Source organism: Lissotriton vulgaris, chromosome 6, assembly GCF_964263255.1.
Source record: "Lissotriton vulgaris chromosome 6, aLisVul1.2, whole genome shotgun sequence".
NCBI lineage: Eukaryota > Metazoa > Chordata > Amphibia > Caudata > Salamandridae > Lissotriton > Lissotriton vulgaris.
This window is the reverse complement of record NC_141694.1, coordinates 1,341,662,313-1,341,688,636: the sequence shown is the minus strand read 5'-3', so window position 1 is coordinate 1,341,688,636 and position 26,324 is coordinate 1,341,662,313. Positions and strand designations below refer to the sequence as shown.

General features: G+C 45.1%; 1 protein-coding gene across 3 annotated transcripts in view; it reads left to right on the top strand.

Moving 5' to 3' along the window:
* The window catches only part of LOC147708865 (muscarinic acetylcholine receptor M3-like), an 880,867-nt gene that overhangs the window by 787,672 nt on the left and 66,871 nt on the right, over positions 1 to 26,324 (top strand). The window lies entirely within an intron of this gene.

Below are 26,324 nucleotides of genomic sequence, written 5' to 3'. Positions count from 1 at the left end.
GAAATACACATCTAGGATTCATATGTCTCTTTGTGTGCTAACTGATCTTTGAATTTTGATGTGACATGTTTATAGTACATTATATAGTGCTGAACCTCTTTGTATTAAATCTAGTCTAATAAACACTGGGTTAAGTGCATACATAGTGGGGTGACCTTGGCCAGATTTACTATTCTAACTCCAGAATAAGAAGCATTGGGGAAATATAGGCCTACAGGTTGAGTTTTGATCTTGTAAAGCATGTGAGAATAAATCAATTACATAATGTAGCAATAACGACTCAGTTAATTACAGTTTATGACAGTGCCCTTGTTTATTAAAACAAACATCAGAAACAATCCAATTAGGAGCAACAAAAAGGCTACATAGTTGTGAGAAAGTGGATTATTAGGGCGGATGGAAGTGCACGTCACTATCTTGCTAGGTCCAGTAAATGTTTCAGCAATTTAAACCTGAGCTCCACTCCATGGAGCTATGGCACAGAGAATTCAGGCTTACTTAAGAAAATGTGTAAAGCATTTAAGAGTTCCAAAACAGGTATAAATTCAAAAACACATCCCAATAAAAATACTGCTTAAATTTATAAAAATACAGAATATGTTTATGAAAATAATGACACTAAAACAACTTCTCAGGAAGTGGTCCTTTCTTTTTAGCACAGGTAAGAATCTAAAAACTGGCATACCCTCTCCACAATCCCACTTTGCAGAGTGCTCATCTTAGCAGGTTATCTCAATTTCCAATATTCTCAGTGACTTGTTTCAGAGAGTCTCTCATTCATACCTGTATACTCATCTGTGCTTGCAGGGACTTGTAATCCTGATATAGTTCAATTCATCTAATTGAACAATCACACCTGAAAATAATGATCTGTAAATGAAAAGTCTAATACTATCAACGTTGTTTCTTCATGATGTGCAGTGATAAACCTGCTGGTGTGGAAGTGCATTTGTGGCAAAGGCTGGCCAATGGAAGGAGGTAACACCCAACTCTAAGGGCCCGATTCCGATCTCGCTTGTAAAGCCCTCCGTACGACTCGGATCCGTAGGGCTTTACAAGTGAATCGTGCACCTAGAGTCCGAGTGAGGGAGTACGATGCATTCACATGCTTACAGACTCGGTTCGCTCGGACTCCCAATGAACCCTATGGGAGCCTGTATACTGGACGCTTAGACAGGCTCCCATAGCAAAAAGGGGTGGGTGGGGAAAAGTGTACACCCTGTGGCGGGCACACCATGGTGCCCGCCACTCTGCGCATGCATGGGAAGGAGGGACCAATGGTACCCCCAGTGGTCCGAATCGTACAAAAGGGCTATGAATCGGATCCATAAAAGCCAAATCGAAATTCGTAGGCCTTCTGACCGAGATCGGGATTGGGGCCTAAATATTAATCTGCACTGCAGTAGTTATGTTTGAGTGTATTTTTTATGTGGTTGTATAGTGCCTCCAGCTAGCTAGCAAAGGAGGGCTATTCACAACACATGATTGTTTGAGATTGTGTTACAGTGTAAGACAGGTTATTGATTGCACGTCTGGTACCTGGAGGAGCTTGAGCATGTTGGTGACTTGTTAATATATATAACATTCCTACAAAGCATATCTAACCGGTTTTAAAACATTTTAAACTAAAATCTTTTTAATATAATGAAATTAAATCTGGGCAGAACTTTCCTTGAGAAAAAAAGCCTCAGAATCATATTTGATTAGAATTCCTGTTGTATATCATGATGTCACATTTGTTTATAGAACGATCATAGAGCCTCTTCTTATGCAAAAAGGGAGAATTTATCTTTATGTATTTCAGTGTTGCTTGATTTTGCTGCTATACAGTGTCACTCAAATTGTGATAAATTAGGCAATGGAATATCACACAAAAGCACATTAAAACATTGGAAATGTCATAAAACAAACTATAAGAAAATTTGACAGCTTTAAAGTCTGTCATGATTTTATTACACCTTGTCCTACACGCCCAGTGTTTGGCAAAATAAAATGATCAGCAATTACACCTGTCAAAACAAAAGGTAGTCACATTTAAATACAAAGAACGGCCCATGACATGTACCTTGTCTAGTAAGAACTATCAAAGCATTGAGGACCTGCTGCCTTACCACTGCTCCAATCAATCAATCATTCAATTTAAGCTTATAAAGCGCCTGGTTGCACAGCCTGTGCGTCCCTGCGCTGCGACAAGGTCCGATCCGAAGAAAATAAAAATAAAAATCAGACAATGGAATTATCCACTGGAAAGAGCCATGTCTTAAGTTTTTGTCAAAAGCTACTCTCAGATAGTTCCAGTCGGAGCTCCACCGGGAGCTTGTTCCAGTAGGATGCTGCAAGGAACCTAAAAGAGCGACCGGCCATCCTGGCTCTTCTGATGGTAGGGATGCGTAAAAGACCCGTACCACTAGATCTTAACCCTCGAGCTGGGACATACGGGATTAGAAGATTGTGTAGATAGGAGGGGCCTCTCTTCTGCAGGATCCGATGACTAAAGCACATGGCCTTAAACAGAACAAGTTTTCTTATAGGAAGCCAATGTAGCAATTCAAGAGCCTTGCTAGAGGCTGCTTCTTGGGAAGCCTTAAAACCAGACGGGCGGCCACGTTCTGAATGTGCTTGTGTCTCTGAACACATTTGATGTTACAGAACATTCCCATAGTCCAGCCGAGATGTCACAAGGGCATGGACCATTGACTTTCTTGCTGACACTTGGAGAACATCTAAGGTCTTGCGAAGAGTGGGTAGGACCCCCACACAGTTACCCATCACCCGTCTGGTGTGGTTCTCAAAGGACAGTTTAGGGTCCAGCCATATCCCCAGGTTCCTCACCTGATCTTTCGGGGAGGAGGTCTGTCCCAAAGTGGATGGCCACCAGGCAGAAGACCAGATTGAGGGGGACTTGCCTATAATGAAAACCTCGCCAATTCCTGGAGACACAGTGTAAAATTCTGTGTGGCCACAGCCGATTCTTGTGCCAGGGATACCACAAGTTGTGTGTCGTCCGCGTACGACACCGCACTAACTCCAAACTTGTCCACCATCTCTGCCAAAGGGGCGATGTAAAGATTGAAGAGAGTAGGACTAAGAATGGAGCCTTGTGGGACCCCCTGGTCAAGCTTAACACTTTCAGAAAGAAATGGTCTTTGTGACACCTGAAAACATCGGTCGGTTAAGAAGGATCGCAACCATTCCATAGCTCTACAGCCTACACCACCCTCATAAAGATGCCGCAAAAGAGTATGATGGGCAACGGTGTCAAAAGCAGCACTCAGGTCAAGTAGAACTTGTGCTGCCGTCTGTCTTTTATCCACTAAACCACGAATGAGCTCGATGGATAAAAGCACTGCTGACTCCGTAGAGTAAGTGGCACGAAAACCATATTGGGTCGGGTGTAATAGATTACGATTATTAACATGCTCACTTAATTGCATGTTAACCACCTTTTCTGCTACTTTTGCAAAATATGGCAGGAGGCAAATTGGACGGAGGTTCTCCATCTGATTAATACTAATGTTTTTTTTTTCCGAGGAATAACAATGGCCTCCTTCCATGTATTTGGGACTAACCCGGAAGAAAAGGAAAGCTCCAGAAGATGTCTTAAGTAGGGTTCCAGTGTAGTAAGACTCTCCCTCAGGATCCTTGGGGACGCTGGGTCACTGGGTGAGCCAAACTTAATGCTGGTTGCCACTGCTATAAGTCTGTTTCCGCTAGGTACTACAAAATCACATAAACATTCTGCCTCTGGGATCATGAAGATCTCCTCGGTAGTAGCACTACCCTGTTGAGCTGACATAGGGAAAGTGGCATAAATCCGCCCCACTTTTTCCGAAAAAAGTTCGCTATTTTATTACAAGACTCAACTGAGCTCACGTTGGGTGCAGTAACTCTAGCTAAGGATGTGATCTCTTTAAAAATAGAGAAAAGCTCTTTCGAGGGGTTCTTGGCTGTTATAATCCTATTATTATAGAAAGTAGCCCGAGCCTGCCTGATCATAGCATGGTATTTCCTAAGACTGGATCTATAAACCAGCTTAGCAGAGTCATCAAAGTTTCTCCTCCAGATCCTATTGAGGCGCTTAAAGGCTGATTTGGCCATTCTCAGATCATTGCTGAACCAGGGTGCAGTCTTTCCCTGCCTGCCAGATGCTTTAGAGGACCAAGGAGCAGTGGTGTCCAGTGCCTCTAAGATGCGATTTTCCAGAGCAGTGCATGCAGACACAATATCACTGCCCCCAGGAATCCCCCCCCCCCTTTGTGAGAGCCGTGTTAAAACTCGACGTGGAAAAATTCACCCATTTCCTATTCTGTTTGGTGGTAATCGTATTATGTAGACCAGCGAGCAACGGCCGCCTAATCTCAAAAGGAACAATGAAATGGTCAGACCAAGGAATCGGAATGGGAGGTTTAGTAGATAAATCAGACCAATTGGCAAAGATCGGGTCCAATAAATGGCCGTGTTGATGGGCAGGAGCATCAGATTTGAGCATAAGTTGGAGATCAGCTAGCTTATGCCGGACTTTCTGGGCTCTATTGTCAGCTGGATACTCTAGATGTAAATTTAGATCTCCAAGCAACATTAGTTTAGGAGAGCGCAAAGCCGGTTGCACAATATGTTCAACTAGACTAAGGGCAAAATCAGTTTGGGGACCAGGTGAGCGATAAATGGGGAAACCCTTTAGACAGCAGTCTGATGAGGCTCATATGGAGAAAACCCCAGATTCGCAATCCTTGATTTCAGTGGATTCTAAGGTATACTGGATAGACTTTTTATGTATAATAGCTATTCCCCCGCAACTCTTCCTCATTCGGTCAACCCTGATGATGCCATAGTGATGAGGGAGTGCTTGTGGACATTGTGGACCTGGGGTTGGGTGAAGAGACACTGTAGAGCCAGGCTGGAACATAAGTACGTCACCTGCATGCTCGGTGCCGCAGTGTTAATGGCATTGCACTGCAGACAAAGACAAGGGCGGACTTTAATGTAGTGGTTGCAAACTCCATTGATGCTGCTCCATCGCCTGATGCAGACCCGCCAGGCCACATCCATACATGTACAAGTGGACTGTGCATGCTGCTATTAGTGCAGGCCTCTGCATAATCACAACAGCACGTCCGCTACCCGCCTGTGCCAGTTCATAATTATTCTAAGCCTAGAAGCAAATAAAGACTTTGCAATGCATTTAAAAAAAAATCTAACCTGTGTCCTGATAAATCTAAACCTGTGTCCTGATAAACGTCTGTGGGAGCCGGGGGTCGCAAGCAAAGTTGCATGGGTTGCAGCAGATTTCTTAGGGGTCGCAGTTTCGGCCCCCTAGTGACCCTCAATTGACGTCCATGGCTATTTCTGGAGAAAGGAATCTGAGATTGCGAAGTGAATTTCCCAAATACTGTATTTTATGATAATGTGCTTCAGTCTTAATCATTAAACAGAAACATAGCGGAAAATTTCAAATGGTTTCCAGCTTCAGAATCAAAAAAGAGTTACTATTCTGCCTTTCTTAGTCGTGCAGGAGCCTCCCCGGGATCAATCAAGCCTTGAATAAATGTGTAAGCCTTCTGAGTTACACCAGCACTTCAGCTGCATTCCCATGGGCCAGTAGCTTCTGATGTTCATTACTATTCTGAAAGTTAAGCTATAATAGTTGGAAGTCATCTGGATATTTTATTTTAAATCAATATTAGCGTGTGTAGGAACAAATCTTGTGGATTTGCTCCCTCACTCTTTTCTTGTTATTGGCAAATATATGGCTGTGCAGCTGGTGTAATTAAAATGAGTCGTCAACATTTCTCCTTGGAACAATAACGGAATCCAGTCATAAATGCTTAACTATGCGAGGCCAAGGAAAAACACACATTACAACACTTCCTGACCCAATGCGGCAAGCGTTTTGGTGTGAAAAAAACATACAACGCCATCACTGCTCCGGCATGATTAAGACAAAGAAGTCAACAAAATATATACTAAACTATAGGAAATGATAAATATATAGATGATAAAGTATTCACAAAAAAAATTAAATGTAAGGGCGGATATTTACAGGTCCTCCATATATATATATATATATATATATATATATATATATACACTGAAAAAACCATAGGTTTTAGCCCATATATAGTTAGGGATTAGCATTTACAAAACCTTAATTTACTCGCACAAAACCATAGAAATTCGCATATATAGTTAGATGCAATAACTATATATCGCGCAACCGCAACCCACTGCTGATGATGTCACATATTACATCATTCATGACATGGTCAGTGACATCACTGATGACATCACTGATGACATCTCAAATGACATCACTGATGACATCACTGATGACAACATCCAGTGACTGTATGTTTCTGTAAAGTTGAAATATGTCTTACATATTAAAGAATGAGTGGATGTATAAGTGTCTGGATGAAGCATTTAGTAGGTGCATGACTGACTGTATGAGAGAGTGATTAAATGAGTCTCACTGAGTGCATGGGTTAGTGACTAAACTGTCTTAATTTGTGCATCATTATATCTGTTGTTCTGTAAACTGCTGCATGTGTTGATCAGTAGCTATATGAGTAACTATATGGGTTATTGATTGGTTGCACAAGTATTTGTATGGGAGAGAGTGTGTGTGTGTGTGGGTGGCTGGGAGGTGTGTGACTCTGTGCATAGATGTGTCAACAGTTGATTCACTAGATGTATGGATTCAAAACTGCATGTGGAAACAACTGTATGGGTTGTTGACTGTGTGCATGAGTGCATTGGTGAGTGAATGTATATCTCAGTGCTACATGTCAAAGTAAGTACATATGTAAAACACAGTACATGTGAGAGTTGTCATATATAAATTACTGTGCATGTGAGCCAGTGAATGTGTGAGTGGCTGTATGGATCATTGTAAACTTGTATCAGGGATTGTATAAGAGAGTAAATATGTGTTAGTATATGTTTGAATAAGTAAGGTGTGTATTACTGTATAGTTGAGGAAATGGAGGTGTGATTGATTTTCTGCATGAGTGACTAGGTGTGTGAGTAACTCCATGGATGAGTGACAGTCTGTGAGTGTCTGTTTACACTGATTGTATCTAAGATTATATTAGAATCTGAAGAAGTTCATCGTATTATCACATGAATGATATCATCAGTGATGTGATGAGTAATGTCAAATGAGATGTTGTCAGTGATGTCATCAGTGATGTCATTTGAGATTTCATCAGTGATGTCATAAGTGATGTCATTTGAGATGTCATCAGTGATGTCATCAGTGATGTCACTGACCATGTCATGAATGATGTAATATGTGACATCATCAGCAGTGGGTTGCGGTTGCGCGATATATAGTTATTGCATCTAACTATATATGCGAATTTCTATGGTTTTGTGCCAGTAAATTAAGGTTTTGTAAATGCTAATCCCTAACTATATATGGGCTAAAACCTATGGTTTTTTCAGTGAATTTCAATGGTTTTTTAATAGCAAATATCAAAAGCTGTCAAATGTCAAGTACGTGATAGGTAAAAACTTTTTCGTGTTTATGCACACTGATGTGCTTTGAACGCTGCCCACCCCCCCTCTTTTCTCTTAGTAGTACTCTCTCTTTGCAGATAGTGAAGGGTAGTTAACGCAGGCCTTTGCCCCCGTTGTAATCCGTCGTGCCTGCTTGTCTCTCCATTTGATTGATTGTTATCCAAGCATTTACTGTTTTAGAATTGATTCTCTTTGGTTCATTCTCTATTTACAAACAAGCACAAAGTCGCAATACTCTGTTTAGTCTTTGCAGATAGTGAAAAATCGTGTAAAAAAACAAAAGTAATCGAGCAAAATCAGTAGGCCACTAATGGGATCTCTTTTTGACCTCGCTAAAATAGAAACATTAGGAACAACCCTTCATGAGAAATACGAAAATAGTGAGATGAACTGAGCTCCACACCATGATGGCTGCAAGACAGCTCGGCTCCGCCACCCACCCCGCCCAAAATAATGATAAACTCTATGCAAATATTATAAATATATACAACACACCAGCAAAGTAACAGGGTAAAACATTTTATTAAATAACTATTTACATAACTATTTTATACTTTATATTGCCTGATCCGGCTAGCTCAATCGATCGAGCATGAAACTCATGCACTCTGATAGCAAGCGTTGCTGCTGATGCTATGCAGACAAAAACTGGTTTTCAGTTTGTACATTCTTCAAGATTTTTCCATCCAAGGCTGGTTGAGAGTTTGTAGAACGATGGCTTCAGATTTTCAACATACGGTGTGGTGGCGCGGACTGGGAGGGGGCGTTTGGCTCCTGCCCCCTCCCCAAATCGTGTTGCCCTAGTGTGGCCTAAGATCGCCCCCGACATAGGCGGCCGGCTCCCGGGGTCCGGCGTAACTTTTTGCCTTTTGATGACTCTTCCATTCTGGACCTTGTCCCACAATCCGTTTGACCTGAAGACATGCTGTAGTGGGGCGCCCCTTTACCGTTTCAGTTGCCATTCCGCCCGCTTTTGCTACACTGTGCCTCTTCCGCCATTCAGCTGTTTACCGCCCGCTCTTGCGACTACAGCGTCTCGCTAACCATGTAGTTGAGTTGCTCCCGCTCTTGCGATGCAGCGATAGACGGCTGCCACAGGACTCTCAAAATGGCGGCCGGCTCTTCGGATTTGGGCGTGATCCACTAAAATGGCCCTGGGACACCTTGGAACTCGGACGCTTGTCTGCTAGGGCTTGGGCCCCATTCTCGAAAGCGTCCCCTGAGCCTTGAAGATTCTACAAAAGTCTTGGGGGCCCCCGACTCCCGCAGGCTTCCGGTGGGGAGCGGCTGCCATGATTGCTCGTGGAATGGCCACGACTGAGCTACGAGATGGTGGTGCTCTCATGCTGACGCCAGCTTCAGTCTGAAACATCCAGAAACACTGTAGACTACCAATTCGATCAGTTCCGGTAGCGCCCCAACGTGACCCGGTAGGGAAGAACTTGCCCTCCCCTCTTTGACTGATGGTTCTTGTTGCCTGTCCCTTCTGTTGTCATTTAACAGAACTTTTTAGACTGCTGAAAGGGGTTGTGTTCCGACCGCTGGTTGGTGGAGACATTTTGACTATATTCTGGACCTACGTTGTCGCGTAATGCGTTATATGACACGCCGCGTTAACGCACCCGGAAGTGCTCCGGTGCGCGAAGCGCAGCTTCCCGGAAGCGATCCAGGGTGCGGCGCGTAACGTAAGCATAACCGGTCATGTGACTTGTTTATAAAACTTTTCATTGGTTCATTTTACTTTTGTTATTCTAATGATGAAAGGCTTGGTCATATGACCTAAAAATTACGCTTTTTATTGCTTTCGAACATTATTTTTTCTTAAACATATATGTTATAATGTTCCAGGCTAATGTACTTTCCCGGAAAATTTACAACTGTCCTGCAAGTAAAATATATTCCTTTTTCTAGCAAAAGGGCGTTTCTTCGTCCCATGACGGAGCCGTTCAGCAAAAGATGCTCGGCCTGCTGTCTTAGTCGCCGATACGCCTGAATATCAGATTCTTATCGATCACTTTATGTTGCAGGAGTAAAAAACACAACAGCCCTTGACCATTTATCTTTACTGCGTTCCTGCGTATTATACCTTTTATCCGTCATGTAATTGGACTGCTTTATTTCACTTGCCTTTTACTGATTCGAAAACAGTGACTAAAATTAAAAACTTTACCAATGTAAATACTACTACCATGTTTTGTTTTAAAAACCTTTATTGTGAAAATGTCAGTATACAAATACGGGCCTATAACCACGTGGGCCGGCCACGGAGCAAACTGGAATCGTATATGATGAGGAGACATTTACACTGTAGAGGAACGTAACGAGCGGGCCATTAGGTTGCAAGAACTAAGGTGTCTAACAGTTGCGGAATCGGTGGACGTACATTTTGTAATTAAAATACGACAGGGCCACTTACAATAAAATTTTCTAGATATACATTTGCGGGCAAGTACCATGGGTGACGTTAATTCGAACTTTCAATAGTACAGTAATCAATAACACATCAGAACTTAATATCGATAAGGATGTCGAAATATTCAATCAATTCTCGTCCCCACCCGCCATGTGCTTCAAAACTGCATACGTATCTCGTGATATCAAGGTTGTGCAACCAGTACACAACAAGGGGTTACGAGTCCCATTCATAGCGGCGCCATTTTGGGCGAGGCCGGGCAGGTCCAGGATATAGTCAAAATGTCTTCACCAACCAGCGGTCGGACCAGAACCCCTTTCGGCAGTCAAAAAAGGTTCAGTTAAATGACAACAAAAAAGATAGGCAACAAGAAACAACAGTCAAAAGAGGGGAGGGCAAGATCTAAAGCCATTGTTCTACAAACTCTCAACCAGCCTTGGATGGAAAAATCCTGAAGAATGTACAAACTGAAAAACAGTTTTTGTCTGTATAGCATCACCAGCAACGATTGAGTCAGCTTTGTGTGAAGCCGCCATTTTGATTCAATCAATAGCGTCCCCCTGCACACATTCAGGGACCTGGTCGTGTCTTCAGGTCAAACGGATTGTGGGACAAGATGCAGAAAGGAAAAGGAAAAAAGTTCCGCCGGACCTCGGGAGCCGGCCGCCTATGTCATGGGCTATCTTTGGCCACACCAGGGCAATAGTGAAGCTGCAGCAGGTGCAAATAAGCTTCAGACAGTGTTACAAGCACTGCTCAGAACTCTCAACTATGGCACCCAACATCCAGGACTTGCCATCCGGATCTTGGCGCCTTGTGCTGGTTCCGACCTATTCACACATCGGTCCGCTACTGACACCACCTCATAAGCCAACGGGGCACCCCACGCCGACTTTCGGCGCAGCATTGTAGGATGGCCACACCAGTGCGGCAACTTGCTAGACACCACCTCGGTGCCATCCAGATCTCGGCGCGTTGTGCTGCCTTCGGCCTACTGTAGCCGCAAGTGCGGACGCAACTCAGCTGGATAGCGAGTGAAACACCAAGGGGCGCCCCACTGCAGCCGAGGAGCCTCCATCTTGGGGGCGACGCACAGCATCACATTGCTTTCCAATTCAGTCAGATCCTCAAACAGCCCCCACTGACTGACGCAACCTCACAGGCCAACGGGGCGCCCCACGCCGACTTTCGGCCCAGCATTGTAGGATGGCCACACCAGTGTGGCAACTTGCTGAACACCACCTCGGTGCCATCCGGATCTTGGCGCGTTGTGCTGCCTTCGGCCTATTCGCACATCGGTCCGCTACTGACGCCGCCTCACGTGCCAACGGATTTTCTACGCTTTTTATAGCAGCGCGTAACGTAAGCATAACAGGTCATGTGACTTGTTTATAAAACTTTTCATTGGTTCATTTTACTTTTGGTTTCCTAATGATAGAAGGCTTGATCATATGACCTAAAAATAACACTTTTCATTGGATTAAAACATTTTTTTTTTCCCAAACGATTAAAGCCCCACCTTGTTTCTGGATGTTTCAGACTGAAGCTGGCGTCAGCATGAGAGCACCACCATCTTGTGGCTCCGTCGTGGTCATTCCGCGAGCAATCATGGCAGCCGCTCCCCACCGGAAGCCTGCAGAAGTCGGGGGCCCCCAAGACTTTTGTAAAATCTTCAAGGCTCAGGGGACATCCGAGTTCCAAGGTGTCCCAGGGCCATTTTAGTGGACCAGGCCCAAATCCGAAGAGCCGTCCGCCATTTTAAGAGTCCTGTGGCAGCCGCCTATCGCTGCACCGCAAGAGTGGGCGCAACTCAACTACATGGTGAGCGAGACGCTGTAGCCGCAAGAGCGGGCGATAAACAGCTGAATGGAGGATGAGGCACAGTGTAGCAAAAGCGGGCGGAATGGCAACTGAAACGGTAAAGGGGCGCCCCAGTACAGCAGACGAGCCTCCACCTGGGTAGGCCCGTTCACGCCGCCCTCCCACCCCCCCCCCCCCCCCGGGGCGCCCCACGCCGTTTTTTGGAGCAGCATTGTAGGATGCCAAAACCAGTGCGGCAACTTACTGGACATCACCTGGTTGCCATCCACATCTCAGCGCGTTCTGCTGCCTTGGGACTGTTCGCACAACAGAACGCTACTGACAAGGCCTCCCCCCGCACCACCCAGGACGCCCCACGCCATTTTTCGGAGCTGCATTGTAGGATACCAAAAACCAGTGCGGCACCCTGGTAACATCACCTGGGTGCCGTCCAGAACTCAGCACGTTGTGCTGCCTTGGGACTATTCGCACAAAACACAGCTACTGACCATTGTTGCTTCTTTTTAAAAAAAATGTTTAAATGTATTTACTGTTTTTGTTGCGTTGTATATATTTATAAGTTATTAAAATGTTATAATCCTACTACTTTGTTGGAGTGCTATATATTTTTAATGTGACACATAATTGTAAAAACTTTGATGTACAAAGAGGCATCCCTAGAATCTTCCGCTTCAGGCTCGGACCCACACACCCTCACAGTGAGAATCCACTCCCCAAGCACAATACAGGATGGTTATCAGATACTAGGAACGCGTGTGGTGTGACGGATCTCATCGGGTGGGGGCCTTGATCTACTGTAACTCCTTTGAAGAGGGGTGATTCTCTACAGCTGGGGCCATAAACTACACCTGCAGGGCTAGGTGATAGCCTGGGACCGGCCTGGACAATCGGACACAGAGGAAGAGGAGTGTCAGAGGGTGCGGTAGTGAATAGGGTGAAAGGGAGGTGTCGGGCGGGCACAGGGTGTGATTCTCAGAGAAGAACAGCGCAGATGGGAGGAGGTTTCTGGCCCATGCATGAGAGAGAGAGCGGGGGTGACCAGTGCGTGGGGGAGATGCTTGCGAGGGTGGGGAGCCATGCTGAGGATCAGCGGCGTGCAGAGAGTGGGTCTGCTCAAGGCATCTAAAATGGCTGCCGTGCTCAACAAAAGTGTGGCATTGCAAAAAAGGCAAGATGGCGCAGACAATGTTTATCAATAAGGATTAATTTATAACAATTATTTTTAACAAAATATTTAATCGCAGTGACAAAATGCCGGTCAACAGTTCCTGATTTCCATCGAATCGAACGTTAACAGACGTCACGCAGCAAAAAAAAAAACGCTCACGAACAGCGCAGATGGGAGGAGGTTTCTGGCCCATGCATTAGAGAGAGAGCGGGGGTGACCAGTGCGTGGGTGATGCTTGCGAGGGTGGGGAGCCATGCTGAAGATCGGCGGCGTGCAGAGAGTGGGTCTGGTCAAGGCATCTAAAATGGCTGCCGTGCTCAACAAAAGTGTGGCATTGCAAAAAAGGCAAGATGGCGCAGACAATGTTTATCAATAAGGATTAATTTATAACAATTATTTTTAACAAAATATTTAATCGCAGTGACAAAATGGCGGTCAACAGTTCCTGATTTCCATCGAATCGAACGTTAACAGACGTCACGCAGCAAAAAAAAAAAAAAACGCTCACGCACAGCTGCTGGAAGACATGTATCAACATATATGAGCCTCCTCAGCCACCCTCAGAAAACATAAGGGGTCAGGATACGTCTCCCGTACCCCCTTATACCTAGTAATTTAATTAAATTGAAACACAAAATGGCGAATTCACGTTTCGCTACCAGTTTGCGACCCGGTTCGCGAACCGAGAAGCGCTTCTACCGCGAAAAATCAAATTTTTATTATTTGCCCCACGGGACCCTTTAATAACCCCAACATCATTCCTAGGGGGTCAAGAAGGATCTACCTTGCCCCCTTTCATTAAATTCCCCCTTCGTTTTTCTCCTCCTCTTGTCTCTCGATCCTACCGAGAGACAAGATGGCGGCCGCACCGGACTGTTTAGAATGTTGACAGACACCGGAGAGCCAATCAGCTTCGCTACGCAAAGCTCCGTTACGCGAAAAGTACGCGATCTGGTGCGCTATCTGGGACGCTGTCACAGATATATCTGTTTTTTAAAACGTTAATTTCTCAAAATCCACTGGAGCACATATATTGAGACCCAACAAAGGCACATCGGGCTAACAGTCCCTACAATTTTGCCAAGTTTCGTGTAAATCCATTCAGCCGTTCGAGCTAAAAGTGAGGCCAAAGGCCCTATGGAAAAATGAATGGGAAAAATGCGTTTTGGGACCCCCCTTTTTTCTTGGCCCCCCCTTGACAGAACCCCCCCAAATTTTCAGGGGCTGCTCAGAAACAAAATGTGCCATTTTCCTGAAAATTTCAGCCGATTCCATCCACAATCGCCAAAGTTATTAGACATAGAATTTTCAAAAGTTCCATAGAGAAAAAATCCTAACTATATATACCTACTGGCGACTGCTAGTAGGTAATATATATATATATATATATATATATATATATATATATATATATATATATATATATATATATATATATATATATTGTCATGTGATCAAGCCTTGTTCGAAGGCGAAACGCATCATGGCGGCAGCGCTGGGTTTACTGAAATAAACCACCTTGCACCAGCACTCTATGGGTCGACTCTTTGTCACTAAGGAATAGGCAGTTCTTTGCTGTCGTTGGTGTGACAAGCCTCGTGAATATATATATATATATATCTATCTATATATATATATATATATATATATATATATATATATATATATATATATATAATGTAAAAGCTTTATTGAGTGGGTTTAAATGTCGATGTTAGTCTCTAAGACGATATGTCCCACTCCACATAGAGGTTCATAGACAAGTATGCAAATAATATGAATAATATGAGTAATGTATACAAAAGTGTATTTGAAAATAAGTGACTGATTTATAACCTGATAAAACATGCTGTAACCATTTATTATACACATTGTATCAATTACTAGGTGAAGTCGCAATGAGCACGGTACGGATAATACAATGTTGCTGATACCTTGTGCCCTGGGGATATTTAATGCAGAGGAATCCAATTAAGGATGCATTTAGAAATGTGTAGGGGAAAAGAAAAAGAAATACATGTTTCTCTTTAAATGTTTCTTTACATTTGTGTGACCATTCCAAAAAAGCAGAAATTTCTGCAAATGTATTTCAGATGAATGGTTGTTTTACCAGTGGCGGCTGGTGACATTTAAAAGTAGTAGGGCATAAAATGTGTATTGGAGAGCACCGCGGCAAGCGTAGCGAGCGAGCTCGAACGACCTAAGGGGGGTTTAGGGTGAAAATTTAGAAAAAAGAGTGGGCAAATGGTCAATTTCAAAGCAAATTTGAGCAAGAAATAAGGTTAATGAGGTGATGGGGTGCAAAAGTTAAGGAAATGGCCTCATCCCTATTGTTTTTATGACTTGAGTGCCCAATTTAATTTCCTAAAACTGCCCTTGAATCCTGGAAGTCACTGCAGTGTTGTTAAGACTAGAGTGTAGATGAGGTGTGCAAGGTGTCTGTCAACTTCGGGGTCTGACTACACCCCTAGGCCGGTGGCACTTCTACATGTTTCCCATCCACTAAAATGGATTACCTGAACTGAGGCCTACCTAAACGTGGTGTAAACCGAATTTATGCAACAATGTGAAATAGTCAACTCATAACTCCACAGTCCTCTTCAGCTGCTTACACAGCAAAACATAGTTTTACCACACGTAAGAGTATTTGTAAGAGGAGATGCACAAAAATGCCCCAACATCTCCATAAATCTCTTAGGACAGTTGAACTATCAGAATAAATTGCCAGGACCAACATGGATGTAATTGACTTGTGTCGATACGAAAATGCAGTAGACATCACACCAGGGCAAGAGGTGAAGTTTTTACCACAGTTATTTTAAATGGCCTTGAACCAAAGTAGGGAAGGGGGAGTTTGGTGTCGCCCTCCTGGCTGACTAACGACCTCATTATTGTTACAATGTGTCTAGCAGGTGTGCTGCGGGCACAAGCAAGGGCGGGGGTTGGCACTGTGCGGAAAGGACTCACACCATACTTGCTGTCTGGGCCGGAAGTATTTCCAACAAGCAGGCGCTCCCTTTTATTTAACCCCGCAGGCCATCCCTGGCCTGCGGATGTCGTGTGGCAGTCTAGTCGCGCCTAGACCGCTAACCATTACATCCCTATCCAACTCAGCCTCTGAAAACAAACAGTTCCAACAGTTTGTGTGATGGGCACACAAATTCAAGGTACTTGCGTGGCTTGATGGTGCAGAAGCTGGATGTCATCAGCAGGCAAAATCCTGAAGGCATTGGCTCGGACGCGAGTTTGGTCGCAGACTGTATCCTTGAGGACCACCACGCGGCCGCGTGGTGGCAGGGGTTATGCCGGCGTTATGCCGGGCAGGGGTGAGGTGGTAGCCTCCGGATTCTCCTGGTCTCTGCCGCTTCTCTGTCCTTCGCTGGGCATTCTGACAGGACTTCCTTGAACCGTGACACGTTTTGGGACACCTCTTCTGCTCCTCTTTGTGCGGTTACCATGGTTCTGTTATTTGCAGTGACTGTCCAGGTCCCGGGTTCGTAGTTGGTTCTGAATGTCCCTCCAGGATGGCGGTCCTGCAGGAGACAGTGGCCCCTGACCTCAGTGCACTTGGTGTGGCATGGCGGCGAATTTTTTGGTACTCTCTTAGGAACTCGTGAAGACTCTTCTCTGGATCCGCCTGTTAAACTACTGCTATACGGAAATTCTTGTTCAGTGTACGCATGAAACGTTCGACATCACCATTTGCTTGTGGCAATTGGGGAGTGAATCAGCGATGACGGATTCCACACTGTCTTAGGAAGGTAGCAAACTCGGTGCCTTGAAACGGTGGCCCATTGTCCCTGCGGATCTTGTGAGGGAGTCCAAACATGGCAAATATTCTTTCCAGGATGGGGCCGACGTGCATGAATGCGGTGGACATGACCGACTCCACTATGGGATACTTTGAGAATGCGCCCACCAGCACTAGCGTGTGTTTCCCTCCTGGGAAGCTCCCAAAGTCTATGCTCACCTTGGACCATGGGTGGTGCACGCTACTTCAGTGATCACAGGGATGGGTCTTCGCAGGGCACTTGTCAGTTGCTTGTGGCAATTGGGGAGTGAATCAGCGATGACGGATTCCACACTGTCTTAGGAAGGTAGCAAACTCGGTGCCTTGAAACGGTGGCCCATTGTCCCTGCGGATCTTGTGAGGGAGTCCAAACATGGCAAATATTCTTTCCAGGATGGGGCCGACGTGCATGAATGCGGTGGACATGACCGACTCCACTATGGGATACTTTGAGAATGCGCCCACCAGCACTAGCGTGTGTTTCCCTCCTGGGAAGCTCCCAAAGTCTATGCTCACCTTGGACCATGGGTGGTGCACGCTACTTCAGTGATCACAGGGATGGGTCTTCGCAGGGCACTTGTCAGTTGGCACGGCGGACAGTGGCGGACAAAATCCTCGACCATTTTTTCCAGCTCTTGGAACCACACCTTTTCTCTCATCCGTGCCTTCATCTTAGTTGCTCCTTGATGCCCTCCGTAGGCTAGCTGTGTTGCCCTGTGCTTCAAGGCTTGGGGTATCACCGACCGTGACCCTCTTAGCAGGATTCCCTCTTCTGTGGCACTGAGTTTGTTTCTTATCTGCCAGATCTTTTTTAGGTTCTCCCGTTCTTCTGGGCTCCAGGAGTTGACTTGGCAAAGGTAGTATGTTCATGATCCTTCTTGGAATGCTCGCAGGGTTCTGGCATGCACAGCATCGGTGGCGGCCGCCTCTTTGAAGTCATCCAGGGTCCTGTTCTGGGGACATGCTGTCATCGACACCAGGTAGACGTAGTGTTCTGTATATTCAGTGTCGACTTGAGTCTCTGGCGGGACGGGGTGTCTCGACAGGAAAACAGCAGGGTTTTTGGTTCCCGGCCGGTATACCACCTCCATCTCATACGGCTGCAGCTGGACTGCCCATCGCTCAATGCGCGGAGAAGGGTAAGGCCCCATTCCTTTGAAGAGAGGTACAAGGGGCTGGTGGTTGGTGACCATGGTGAACGGTTGCCCTTTTAAATAGAGATGAAAGTGGTTACAGGCCCACTTAATGGGCAACGCTTCCCGCTCGATTCGACCATATCTTGTCTCGGTAGGTGTTAGGGATTTGCTGGCCAATGCCAGGGCTGTCCAGTAGCTGGGTCCATGTTCTTGTGCTAGCACTGCCCCGAGGCCTACTGGGCTTGAGTCGACGAGCACCTCCACTCTCTTCGTTGGGTCGAAGTATGCCAGCGTAGCTTCTCCTAGAAGGGCATCCTTTATGCCTTGAAATGCTTTTTCCTCTTTCTGGCTCCACTCCCACGTGGCGTCCATCTTTGTGAGGGTTCTAAGTGGTTCGGCCCGGGTAGCCAGTCCTGGGAGTAATCGCCCGCAGTACGCGGCATGCCCAAAAAGCTGCATACTTCCGTTGGTGTTGCTGGCGCGGGGGCGTTCTTGAACACATGTGATTTCCTCGGGTCTACTTGGATGCCTTTTTGGTTGAACACGTACCCGAAAAACTCAAGAGACAGTTGGAAGACCTGGCATTTTTCCTTATGCAAACTCGCTCCATGCTCGCTGAGACACTTTAGCGTGTTGCGGAGGTGTCTGTGGTGATCAGCGGCTGTTGCGAAGTGGATTAAAATATCGTCGCTGACATTTAGCACTCCGGGCAAACCTGATAGCATTTCTCGTATCGTATTTTGGAACACTTCTGCTGCCAAGGATATTCCGAAATTGAGCCTTTTGTAGCTTCGTAGCCCTAGGTGGGTGCTGAAAGTGGTGATGTAGCAGCTTTCTTCTGATAATGGGAGCTGGTGATATCCTGCATTTAAGTCTATTTTCGAAAACCACTTGGACCCGTTGACGTCTGCGATGATGTCGTTCATTGTTGGTGTGATGTGGCGTTCCCTTCGGATGGCTTTATTTGGTAGCCGCATGTCAATGCAGAGGCGTATGGCTCCTGGCTGTTTCGGCTTTTCCGCGATGACCATTGGGGACACCCAGGGCGTGGGCCCTGACACTTTTTTGATGACGCTTTGCTCTTCCAGGGTTTCCAAATCTTTCTCCACTAGTGGCCGTAGGTGGAACAGCACTTTTCTATGTAGCAACGCAACTGGGGCGACTGTCTTGTCCATGTGTAGTTTGATGGAGTCACACTTGATGTGTCCGAGCCCTTTGAAGAGTTCCGGGAACTGACTTAGTAGCTCTTCTACTTGGTGACTTTGGATCCTCTTCCCGAAAGAGCCAAAACCGAGGTCTTCTGCCATGTGGCTGCTCAGTAGGGTATAGACAGAAAGAAAAAGATACCCTGCTGAATTTTCTTCTAAAGTAAGGTCCTAGGCCAGGATCCTAACAGATAAACATAGCAACCAACCAACGAATTAGAGCCAAATCATCACTCTTTTCATGAAATTTATACTTTTTTAATTATTTTATAGATAGGTCATTTATTTAATTCTTGATTCATCATAGAATTTTTTTTTAGATATGTCAACACATAATGGCCCACATGCATCAATCTCGGCTTTTGCGATTTCTAAATTGCGATAAAAAGCGATTCGCAATTTAGAAATCGCAAAAGCCTATGCATGATTATTTTTTAAATATTTATGCAATTCGGTAGAAATCGCTATTTCTACCGAATCGCATAAAAAATGCGATTTTGAAATTGCGAATTTGCAATTCCCATTCATTCCTATGGGCCAAAAGGCCCATAGGAATGACTAGGAATTGCGAATTCGCAATTTCAAAATCGCAAATCCTGATTGCATTTCAAGGGTGGTGAGGGGGGTTCAAATGAACCCCCCCTGCACCCCTGAAATGTATTTTTCGCATCATGTTGCACACACACATGTCCTAAGGACGTGTGTGTCCGTAACATGAATGCTTTTAAAATGGGTTTTCTGTGTTATTAACACTTTTTGCAAATTTACCGAGTAGTTCAACTACTCGGTAAATTTGTCCCTCTAATTGCGAATTCGCAATTTCAAAAGTATTCATGCATTGCTTTTAAGAAATCGCAAATTTGCGATTTCTTAAAAGCAATCGCATTTTTGGAAATCGCAAAAATGTTGCGATTTCAAAAAATGCTTGATGCATTCCAAAAAGCATTTTTGGAATTGCAAACGGCCGATTTTAAGGAATCGCACCGTTTGCGATTCCAAAAATGCTTGATGCATGTGGGCCAATATGAAATATTCAAAGAATTCATACACTTAGATTTCAAATATACAATTTACAAAAACATACATCATTTTAAAATAGTTACAATATACATACACACGGAAATTTTGCATCCGTCCTGGTCTCGCCACGAAGACGATTCTCGGCCAAGTGCCCCCCCCCGCCTTGGTCCTTGGGAAAATTCCATATCTTCGTTACCCGGTAAGAATATGTGGACCTCCCCCCCCTCTCCCCTTGGGGTTATTAGATGATCCATTCTTTTCGCTAAAAGTGAGGAGGGGGCCTTTATTAGCACGTCCTTTCTGGCAGCTTTGTTGTACTATTCTGCAAAAGGGAAATGCAACAATATACTCTGACTGGGAGACCCGCTTAATATTTGTCCATTTTTTTCTATTGTTATTTATATAGAGATGCACCAGTGGACCTGACCCGTGGGTGAACCCCCCTCACGAAACCCATATCTTGTGTCCGGGAGGCTTTAGACCAGGCTATAATCATCTTTGAGGTATATACTTTGAGCAACCGCGTCAGGGGGACTATTATGATAATGGCTGCACGATCCCGCACCCACTAGGACCGTAACATCATTGATTATTTATTAAATCCTCTCGTGTGATTCACGCCCTTAGTCAGCGCCAGCTACCTTCTGCTCGAACGGAGATAGGCTGGTCTTTATATCTTTGTCAGTCATCTCCTTCGCTAATGCGGTGGGTTGGGTAGCTGAGATTTACCTCTCTGGCTAATTGTGGACAGGTCTCCTCCGGGACAATCAAGCCTATATTGCTTTCCCTATTGAGCCTATCAACTCCCTAGTTGTTTGAAAACCGGCCCCTTGGAGGGTTGGAGCGAAGATATTGCAAACACAGGCTAATAATCTTCATTGTTTTATTTTTTTATATTCTTGGGACGTCTAGAATTCCCTCAGTGACACATATGAAGCCGTAGAATACCTGGAAATAACTACCAGGAATTAACCTTGATATAGTTCACCGTGAGGAATTACCACTGGACTATTTACCAGGTAAGCAATGCATGTTGAATCCGCTCCCGCTAAGCACTAAGGGTGGACCTTAGACGTATGCCTCTACAGGAATTCTGGGACTGTATGTACCCATTAGACCAATGGAGTTTGATATCTAGTTTAGAAAAGTCAAATTGATTTTCTATTAATCCCCAGACTGTTCCTGTCCATTTCCTACTTGGTCTGTGCGCTACAAGTTTCCTCCACAGACTAGAAAATTACGTTCTCTGAAAGAGAGAGACACAGTGGAACTACTGCTACCGATAAGTGGATCCCTCCCATCACCCTAGGCCTCAGTAAACCCTGGTAAACAGTCCACCACTAACTATCATTTAGCCTATGAGTAAGGCTGGTTAATCCATCAGTGTTGAAATCTGGCCCTTGATTTTGGCAGGGACATCACTTGCTAAGCTGCCCTTTTGAGAGTGAGAGGCAAATAATTGCTGAGGAACTTGGGAGTCATCTTCGATAGCAAACTAATTTTCAACCTTCATGTCAACAAGGTTGTCTCCTCTGCTTTCTTTATGCTAAAGAAAATAAAGAAATTGCTGCCTTATCTCCCCTCCTCTGCCGGGAAGACTTTAGTTACCACTCTAGTATTCTCCAAAATGGATTATGGAAATGCCCTCTTCCTCAACACCCAGAAATCTGTGCTGTCAAAGTTACAGTCTGTACAGAACGCGGCTGCCAGAATTCTTTTAAACATCCCTCGCCGCCAGCCTACTACCCTTGCCATCCGCCAGCTTCACTGGCTCAGAGTAGAGAGCCGTATTAAGTTCAAGGCCCTCTGCATTGCCTACAAGGCAGTGCATGGCACAGGACCCAATTTCCTGACTGAGGCACTCCAGCTGTACATCCCCAAAAGATTGCTGAGATCGGCTAACACTTGCCTTCTACCTGTGCCTCGCACTAGAACGGCAACTTGGGGAGACCGTCGCTTTTTAGTGGCTGCACCAAAACTCTGGAACCTTCTTCCACTAAATATCAAAAATGCCCCCAACCTGATGAGCTTCCGGAGGCTCGTAAAGACATGGCTGTTCGATCAGTGAACTCTACTATTGTGGTCCTGCTAGCTCACACATGCGCCGAGACACCTCAGGGTAATTGTTTGCGCAATAAAAATCTCAAAAAATAAATAAAAAATAAAATAAATAAAATGAAGATAGGTATAAGATGAATGAGAGAGAAGAACAGTGGTAGGTTGATGGATGGGTGTTGGAATAATGCTTCCAAACCCGGGAGCTATTTTGTTTGTAGCCCTACGCTATAATTACTTCAGCCGTTAAGATTAATTCCTCTTGAGCAACGTCTGAATTTAGAGCCAAATGCATATCTACTGTATCCCTGCGACTGCATATAATGTGAAAAAACAAATGTTTAAATGATAGTTTATGTGATATCCTTTTGCATTCTAGTGGCCCTGTCCCCCCCATGGTACATTGTCGTCCTGATGAAGGTGTGGTCCTTACCGACCCTGACACCGAAACGAGCGTCGGCGTGAATCGCCGTTGGCAGAAGGATTGGTTACTCCATCTTCAACCCTACGTTTTGATATTCTTTTCTGCCCAGGCGTTTGAATAATTGACCATCTGTTATTCAGTTGATGGTGTTCATGTACCATAAATTGATGTATGAAAGAATGAGTGAGTGAGAGTGATATGGTTTGTGTGGGACACGGTCTTATTTGTGTTTGTATATTGTAACTATTGTAACTATTTTAAAATGATGTATGTTTTTGTAAATTTTATATTTGAAATCTAAGTGTATGAATTCTTTGAATATTTCATATTATGTGCTGACATATCTAAAAAAAAGTCTATGATGAATCAAAAATTAAATAAATGACCTATCTATAAAATAATAAAAAAAGTATACATTTCATGAAAAGAGTGATGATTTGGCTCTGATTTGTTGGTCGGTTACTCTGTTTATCTGTTAGGATCCTGGCCTAGGACCTTACTTTAGAATAAAATTCGGCAGGGTAGCTTTTTCTTTCTGTCTGTTTCATACCCCATTTCCTGCTGTTTAAAAGAATCCCTGGGGAAGCCTCCTTCTATTTTGCTGCTCATTAGGGTGTGTGCCTCCCTGTCGATGATGTGAATTGTTGCCGTGACCTCGAAGTCGTCTGCTTTTATGGGAACTGAGATTTTTCCTTTCAATTGGAGAGGTGCGTCCGCCCCGTAAGCATAGATTCTGGTCTTAGACAGCGTCACCAGTGGGCATGGCTGTAGATGGCGATATTGTTGGAGGTCCATTACATTTACAGTTGCTCCAGTGTCAAGGAACACCTTTATTTCTGTTCCCGCCACCTGGATCATGCATGTTGGTTGAGGCCTGCACCATCGTTTGAGTTCCCCTGCAAAGGAGATTAGGTATACCTCGTCTTCGTCTTTGGAGGGGTCTTCAGGCGGCCCTTGGTATCTCCGGCATTTTCTTTGAGCATCTTCGGATGGTGTTGTTTCTGTCACCGACAGTTGCCATACCGCCTGTGTTGGGGGCCTTTGGTTCTGTTAATCATGGCCTCTGGTTCACCTTCGGCATACCGTGGAAAAATGGTTTGGTATGCCACAGTTGGTGCAGGTCTTCCCTTGTGCTGACAGTCTTTTGCGGCGTGTGGTTTGTGTTCACAGTATCCACACCTCTGTTTGGATGTTTCCGGCTTTGGTCTCGGAGGGCGTCCACCCGGTCCGTCTTGATGGCGTTGGACCGTCCTTGTGGCTTGATTAGTGCTTGGTCTGTTTCATTTGCTTTCGCTGCTGACAAGTCGTGTGATCTCGCCAATATCAGCATATCTTCGAGTGCGATCTTCTTTTGGCCTAAGATGAGGCCTCTCAGCGTCTTGTCGCGGCATCCCTGAATCAGTTGCGCCCTGATCTCCTTTGGTTGGTCATCTTCAGTGCATGTGCTGGCTAGTTCGCATAGTTGGGCGTAAAACGTGTCCATGGGATCCCCTTCCCTTTGGCGGGCTTGATGCAGTTTGAACTGTTCGAAATCTGGGTTCAGCTGTGGGTCAAAATGGGTGTTCAACGTGGTCACCGCTGCGTTATAGTCAGTGGCTGCCCCTCTGTTGGATAGATGTTTGAACAACTTGAAGATTTCATCACCAGCGTAATGCAGCAGCAGAGACCTCTTGACTGCCTCATCGGTCTCCCGGGTCGTGACGAAGTAGTTGTTGAGGCTTTAAATACATATTTTACCATATATATCTGGGGGATGCCGTTGTGGGGTCCTCCAATTCGCTGAATGGGGGTAAAACCCCTGAGGCTTCATGTTGGAACGGTGTGTGGGGCGGTTGTGTCCCCCATTGCTAAACGGCAGCCGGAGGTATTGGGTAGTGCAAACTGGCAGCGTGCTTCTCACTGGTGCAATTGGGACTAGCAGGAGTAGCAATGTCCTCTGGCACACGTGGAAATTTGCTGGAAGGTCAATCTGCTTTATTTTATTTCTTTTGAAAGTTTTATATTAAGGGTGGGCGTAAAATCCGTTTCGCGGGCGATTTTGCGGATTTTCCGCGATTTCGCGATCCGCGAATCTCGCGAAATCGCGGTAAAATCCGCGAATCAGCGGGGGCGAATTTTCAGCCAAGCAAGGGTTACAGCAGCAGGTGCAAAAGTGGAACCTAATTTCTTTGTAACCTTTTACAAAAGGGTTACAAACAAATTAACTTCAACTTGGACACCTGCTGCTAGTTGCTTCCTTTCGCCTCATTGCCTACTTGCAACTATTCTCTGACCCTGCTCTGACCCTTGAAGCAGGGTCAGAGAATAGTTACAAGTAGGCAACGAGGCACCTGTCCGAGGAATTAAACCTCATCAGGAAGCACTTACAGATATAAAAAACAGGAAGAAGGGAGAGGATGGCAAATACACCCATTTTGAGTTGTCAGGAGGGGTTAAACTAAAAGAGACCTTTACAGCACAATTTTCATATGCATTTTGCTAAAAATAAAAAGCTGTATTCTCTGTAGGGGCAACTCAGGAATCTGGCCCTTCAGAGATCCGGCCTCTCTTTCTTTCTCTCGTTCTCTCTCTCCCTCTCTCTTTCCCTCACTTTCTATCTATCTATCTATCTATCTATCTATCTATCTATCTATCTATCTATCTATCTATCTCTCTCTCCCTCTCCCATAATCGACTGCATGGGCAACTTCGCTATGCAAGCGGCTCGCGAAGATGCAAAAAGCCCCGCGAACACGCAAAAAACCCCGCGAACACGCAAAAAACCCCGCAAACACGCAAAAAACTAAAATCCGCAAATTCGCACAAATTCGCGAATTTTGCGGATCGCGAATTCGCAAATCCGCAAATTCGCGGATCGCAAATTCGCAAAATTCGCACATGCTTATTTTATATAGCGCAAACCAGACTCTTGCTCGTATCAGAACGCTTTACAGGGCAAGTGGAGTAAATATATGATATATTACGATATAGGATAACACAAAATAGGTAAGTTATACATACGTCTAGATCAAGAGAGGATGGTGCTAAGCTAGAGCAAAACAACAAAGATAAAGAGAAGGACGAATATGAACCAAGAGAAGCAGCTAATACAGTGCAGTGAGTAGCCATAGAGTTCACGTGAATTGAGCCATGAGGATAGCTTTCACTTCTCTTTTGAAGACGGTAATGGAAGGGTTCATTCTGGTTTCATTGGGCAAAGCTTTCCATATCCTCGGAGCCATACCAGAGAAGGATCGGTTATACGTTTTTTTCTTGGCAAATCGTTGAGGTTGTAGGAGCAGAGTCTTGGCACTCCTGGAAGCTCTGCTGCCCGCAGAGAGCACCAATTTCTGGGCTAGGTATTGTAGGGCTTTGTGGTAGAGGGCCTTGTGAATCACACAAGCGATTTTTAGATGAATTCTGGCTTCAAACGGTAGCCAGTTGAGGGCTCTCAGGTCTAGGGATATGTGGGCGTTTCTCTTAGAACCTGTGATGAGTCTCGCCACTGAGTTTATCGTGGCTCTTAGCGGGGCTGTCGATGGCCTAGGGAGTCCGCATAAGGTTACTGCTCCATATTCCAGGTGTGGGATAACTAGGGCTTGAACTGCTTGTTCGAGATCGAAGGCGGGCAAATAGGGTTTCAGTTCTCGCAGGGTCTTAAGGGGGAAGTTGGCTCCCTTTTTGAGGTGCTGATGTGTTTCTGCATTTTAAGATTGCTGGCCAGCGTTACCCCCAGAGATTTTGCTGAGTGACTATGAGCGGTTGTCTATTGAGAGCTGTTAGGTGCTTAATCCA